A 6,000-nucleotide genomic window follows, 5' to 3' on the forward strand; every position below is an offset into this window, starting at 1 on the left:
TATTAGGGAGTACAGCCTACCTGGGGGCAGCGACGGCGCCCGGGCCTCTGGCACGGAGTCCGGCCCTGTTGCTCAGATGGGTAGGGAAAGGAAGAAGAGAGCGATAGTGATAGGGGACTCTATAGTGAGGGGGTCAGATAGGCGATTCTGTGGACGCAGTCGGGAGACCCGGATGGTAGTTTGCCTCCCTGGTGCCAGTGTCCGGGATGTATCTGAATGTATCCTGAAAAGGGAGGGAGAGGAGCCAGAGGTCGTGGTACATTTAGGTACCAACAATATAGGTAGGATAAGGGAAGAGGTCCTGAAAGGAGAATTTAGGGGGCTAGGAAGAGAGTTTAAAAAAAGGACTTCCAAAGTGATAATCTCAGGCTTACTGCCTGTGCCACGCGATAGTGAGAAGAGGAATGAAGTTAGGTGGAGGACAAATACGTGGCTGACTGGTGCAGGGAGCAGGGATTCAAGTTTCTGGATCATTGGGACCTCTTCTGGGGGAAGTATGACCTGTACAAAAAGGACGGGTTGCAACTGGTCCTGAGGGGAATCAATATCTTGGCGGGGAGATTTGCTAAGGTAATTGCGGAGATTTTAAACTAGCACGGTTGGGGAGAGGGACTCAAATACAGATAGCTAATAGGCAGTGTGTGAGGCAGGAGGCAGAAAAGGGAAACACTCAGACCCAATATGTAGGAGAGAAAGAAGTGAAAAGAAATAAACTGAGAATAAGAAATGATGTGTCCCTTAAATGTGTATATTTTAATGCTAGGAGCATTGTAAGAAAGGTGGATGAGCTTAGAGCCTGGATTGACATCTGGAAGTATGATATTGTGGCGATCAGTGAAACATGGTTGCAGGAGGGTTGCGATTGGCAATTAAATATCCCAGGATTTCATTGTTTCAGATGTGATAGAATCGGAGGGGCAAGAGGTGGGGGTGTTGCATTGCTTGTCAGAGAGGATATCACAGCAGTGCTTTGGCAGGATAGACTAGAAGGCTCGATTAGGTGGAATGTTTGGGTGGAACTCAGAAATGAGAAAGGCTTAGCAACACTTATAGGGGTGTATTATAGACCGCCAAATAGGGAACGAGAATTGGAAGAGCAAATATGTAAGGAGATAGCAGATATGTAGTAAGCACAGAGTAGTGATTGTGGGGTGATTTCAATTTTCCGTACATAGACTGGGAATCACATTCTGTTAAAGGGCTGGATGGTTTGGAGTTTAAAATGTGTGCAGGATAGTTTTTTGCAGCAATACGTAGAGGTACCCACCAGAGAAGGGGCAGTGTTGGACCTCCTGTTGGGAAATGAGACGGGTCAGGTGACGGAGGTATGTGTTGAGGAGCACTTTGGGTCTAGTGATCACAATGCCATTGGTTTCAATATAATTATGGAGAAGGTCAAATCTGGACCAAGGGTTGAGATTTTGGATTGGAGAAAGGCTAATTTTGAGGAGATGAGAAAGGATTTAAAAGGAATGAAATGGGACATTTTGTTTTATGAAAAGGATATAATAGAGAAATGGAGAATATTTAAAGGTGACATTTTGAGAGTACAGTCTTTATGTCCCTGTTCGGTGGAAAGGAAAGAATAATAATTTGAAAGAGCCGTGGTTTTCCAGGGAAATTGGACACTTGGTTCAGAAAAAGAGGGAGATATACAATAAATATAAGTGGCAGGGAGTAAATGAGGTTCTTGAGGAATATAAAGAATGTAAAAGGAATCTTAAGAAGGAAATTAGAAAAGCGAAAAAAAGATATGAGGTTGCTTTGGCAAGTAATGTAAAGTAAACCCCAAGGAGTTCTACAGATATGTCAATAGCAAAAGGATAGCGAGGGATAAAATTGGTCCATTAGAGAGTCAGAGTGGACAGCTATGTGCTGAGCCGGAAGAAATGGGGGAGATATTAAACAATTTCTTTTCTTCGGTATTCACCGAGGAGAAGGATATTGAATTATGTGAGGTAAGCGAAACAAGTAGAGTAGTGATGGAAATTATGATCAAAGAAGAGGAGGTATGGACACTTTTGAAAAATATAAAAGTGGATAAGTCTCCAGGTCCTGATAGGATATTCACTAGGACATTGAGGGAAGTTAGTGCAGAAATAGCAGGGTCTATGACGGAAATATTTCAAATGTCATTGGAAACGGGGATGGTGCCGGAAGATTGGCACATTGCGCATGTTGTGCCTTTGTTTAAAAAAGGTTCTAAAAGTAAACCTAGCAATTATAGACCTGTTAGTTTGACGTCTATGGTGGGAAAATTAATGGAAAAGATACTTAGGGACAATATATATAATCACATGGATAAACAAGGCCTGATTAGAAACAGTCAACATGGATTTGTGCCTGAAAGGTCATGTTTGACTAATCTTCTTGAATTTTTTGAAGAGGTTACCATGAAAATTGATAAGGGCAAGGCTGTGGATGTTGTCTATATGGACTTCAGTAAGGCATTTGACAAGGTTCCACATGGAAGGTTGATTAAGAAGGTTAAATCGTTGGGTATTAATAGTGAGGTTGCAAGATGGATTCAACAATGGCTGAATGGGAGATACCAGAGGGTAATGGTTGACAACTGTATGTCAGGTTGGAGGCCGGTGTCTAGTGGAGTACCCCAAGGATCTGTGTTGGGTCCACTGTTGTTTGTCATTTACATTAATGATCTGGATGATAGTGTGGCAAATTGGATTAGTAAGTATGCAGATGATACTAAGATAGGTGGTGTAGTTAATAATGAAGTAGATTTTCAAAGTCTACAGAGAGATTTGGGCCTTTTGGAAGGGTGGGCTGAAAGATGGCAGATGGAGCTTAATGCTGATAAATGTGAGGTGCTGCATTTTGGTAGGACAAATCAAAATAGGACGTACAGGGTAAATGGTAGGGAATTGAGGAATGCAGTGGAACAGAGGGATCTGGGAATAACTGTGCATTGTTCCCTGAAGGTGGAATCTCATGTGGATAGGGTGGTGAATAAGGCGTTTGGTACGCTTGCCTTTATAAATCAGAGCATCGAATATAGAAGTTGGGATGTAATGTTAAAATTGTACAGGGCATTGATGAGGCCGAATCTGGAGTATGGTGTGCAGTTCTGGTCGCCAAATTATAGGAAGGATGTCGACAAAATGGAGAGGGTACAGAGGAGATTTACTAGAATGTTGCCTGGGTTTCAGCACTTGGGCTACAGAGAGAGGTTGAACAGGTTGGGTCTTTATTCTTTGGAGCGTAGAAGGTTGAGGGGGGACTTGATAGAGGTTTTTTAAATTTTAAGAGGGACGGACAGAGTTGACGTGGGTAGGCTTTTCCCTTTGAGAGTGGGGAAGATTCCAACAAGGGGACATAGCTTCAGAATTGAGGGACAAAAGTTTAGGGGTAACATGAGGGGGAACTTCTTTACTCAGAGGGTGGTGGCTGTATGGAATGTGCTTCCGGTGGAAGTGGTGGAGGCAGGCTCGATTTTATTATTTAAGAGTAAATTGGATAGGTATATGGATAAGAGGGGATTAGAGGGTTATGGTCTGAGAGCAGGTAGATGAGACTAGGTCAGAGAAAGTGGTCGGCGTGGACCGGTAGGGCCGAACGGGCCTGTTTCCGTGCTGTAGTTGTTATATGGTTATTATATGGTTATATGGTTATATATGGTAATTACGGGAGAGCACGGGTAAATGGTCAATTAGGGGAGGGCACCACAAATGGGGATTTGCGGGTGCGCCGTTATTGAAGTGTGGCGGGTAGATAAACAACGACAAATATGAAATTAGCGGAGGGAAACTGTAAATGTGGAAATAGGGGAGCGCTCCCGCAAATGGTAAATCAGGAGAAGGCAAACCTACGTAGAATTAGGGGAGGGCCCTGTCTGTTTCCGTGAATGTTCCTACTTCTCTCTGTGAGTATTCATGTCTCTATCTCTCTGTGTTTTCCCGTCTCTGTCTGCTGGTGTTTCCTACCTCTATGTGGGCTCCTGATGGTCTCCATCAAAGAGCTCCCACGGTGTGCGAGAAGAAACTCACAGGAACATACGCCCATCCACCCTTGTAAATGAGAATACAATGACCAAACTGGAACTAGGAACATTACTCAGCATTGACCAGTTCCACTGTGTCCCTTCAGTGCATTCTATGTGTTCCCACGTCCAGGCTCGCCTCGTCCATCCTGTAGGGATTGTTCCCTGTCGTCCTGTCCCTCGGCCACATTTCAGGGAAATCTGACCACGGAGCTGTGCGTCTGCTCCCTGCCAACACGAAACAACAATTGAAGCAGGAGGATTCGATGCAGAGATTTGTAAAAAGCTAGACAACGGACACGGATGACATCTGACGCGACTGCTTTAAGTCAGTAGACTGGTCCATGGTCACGGATTCTGCAGCTAACCTGAATGAGTGCGCCTCTGCCGTGACTGACTTCATCAACAAGTGAGTGGAAGCCTGTGTGCGGCCGAAGTCAATCCGAGTATTCCCCAACTGGGAACCATGGATGGACATTCACAGGTGATGGCCTGGTCCGATGCAGAGAAGTTAAACGATCCCAAGCGGTGCAAGAAACCACGCTGTGGTCTCCGAAAAGCCATCAAGGATGCCAAGGGGCAATACCGGTTCAAACTTGCGTCCCAGTGTAATCTCTGGGTCACACAGAGAATGTGGCAAGGTCTGATTAAAATAACTGGATGCAAAGTAAGTTCAGGCAACTTCATTGGTAAGTTGCGATCGCGCCTCCGTTGCAGTGCGCGTTGGCCCCGCCCACATATGCTCGTGGCCCCGCCAACAGATGCTCCCGGTCCCGCCCACAGGTGCTCCCCGTTCCCGCCCACATGTGCTCCCCGTTCCCGTCCACAGGTGCTCCCGGCCCCGCCCACAAGTGCCCCCCGCCTCCGCCCACAGGTGCACCCGGCCCCGCCCAAAAGTGCACCCCGGCCCGGAGAGAGAGAGAGAGAGAATGTTTTGAGAAAGAGGGGAGGGAGGGGGAGAGGGAGAGAGAGAAAATGTTTTGAGAAAGAGGGGAGGGGGAGGGAGAGAGAGAGAGGAAATGTTTTGAGAAAGAGGGGAGGGAGAGAGAGAGAGAGAGGAAATGTTTTGAGAAAGAGGGGAGGGAGGGGGAGGGAGAAAGAGGGAGAGAGGAAATGTTTTGAGAAAGAGGGGAGGGAGGGAGAGAGAGAGAGAGAGGAAATGTTTTGAGAAAGAGGGGAGGGGGGGGAGGGAGAGAGAGAGAGAGAGGAAATGTTTTGAGAAAGAGGGGAGGGAGAGGGAGAGAGGAAATGTTTTGAGAAAGAGGGGAGGGAGGGGGAGAGGGAGAGAGAGAGAGAGAATTTTTTTTGAGAAAGAGGGGAGGGAGGGAGAGGGAGAGAGAGAGAGAAAATGTTCTGAGAAAGAGGGGAGGGAGAGGGAGAGAGAGAAAGAGGAAATGTTTTGAGAAAGAGGGGAGGGAGGGAGAGGGAGAGAAAATGTTTTGAGAAAGAGGGGAGGAAGGGGGAGAGGGAGAGAGAGAGAAAATGTTTTGAGAAAGAGGGGAGGGAGGGAGAGGGAGAGAGAGAGAGAGAGAAAATGTTTTGAGAAAGAGGGAAGGGAGGGAGAGGGAGAGAGAGAGAAAATGTTTTGAGAAAGAGGGGAGGGAGGGAGAGGGAGAGAGAGAGAGAGAGAAAATGTTTTGAGAAAGAGGGGAGGGAGGGGGAGAGGGAGATAGAGAGAAAATGTTTTGAGAAAGAGGGGAGGGGAGGGAGAGAGAGAGAGGAAATGTTTTGAGAAAGAGGGGAGGGAGGGAGAGGGAGAGAGAAAGATAAAATGTTTTGAGAAAGATGGGAGGGAGAGGGAGAGGGAGAGAGAGAGAAAATGTTTTGAGAAAGAAGGGAGAGAGGGAGAGAGAGAGAGAGAGAGAAAATGTTTTGAGAAAGAGGGGAGGGAGGGGGAGGGAGAAAGAGAGAGAGGAAATGTTTTGTGAAAGAGGGGAGGGAGGGAGAGAGAGAGAGAGAGGAAATGTTTTGAGAAAGAGGGGAGGGAGGGAGAGGGAGAAAGA

The 6,000-nt window shown here is 46.6% G+C and overlaps 2 protein-coding genes across 2 annotated transcripts in view; both read right to left on the reverse strand.

Moving 5' to 3' along the window:
• LOC144603060 (uncharacterized) overlaps window positions 1–6,000 on the reverse strand; it is a 278,950-nt gene that overhangs the window by 252,301 nt on the left and 20,649 nt on the right. The window lies entirely within an intron of this gene.
• LOC144602510 (uncharacterized) overlaps window positions 1–6,000 on the reverse strand; it is a 376,398-nt gene that overhangs the window by 39,050 nt on the left and 331,348 nt on the right. The window lies entirely within an intron of this gene.

Source organism: Rhinoraja longicauda, chromosome 19 (assembly GCF_053455715.1).
Source record: "Rhinoraja longicauda isolate Sanriku21f chromosome 19, sRhiLon1.1, whole genome shotgun sequence".
In the NCBI taxonomy this organism is placed as follows: domain Eukaryota; kingdom Metazoa; phylum Chordata; class Chondrichthyes; order Rajiformes; family Arhynchobatidae; genus Rhinoraja; species Rhinoraja longicauda.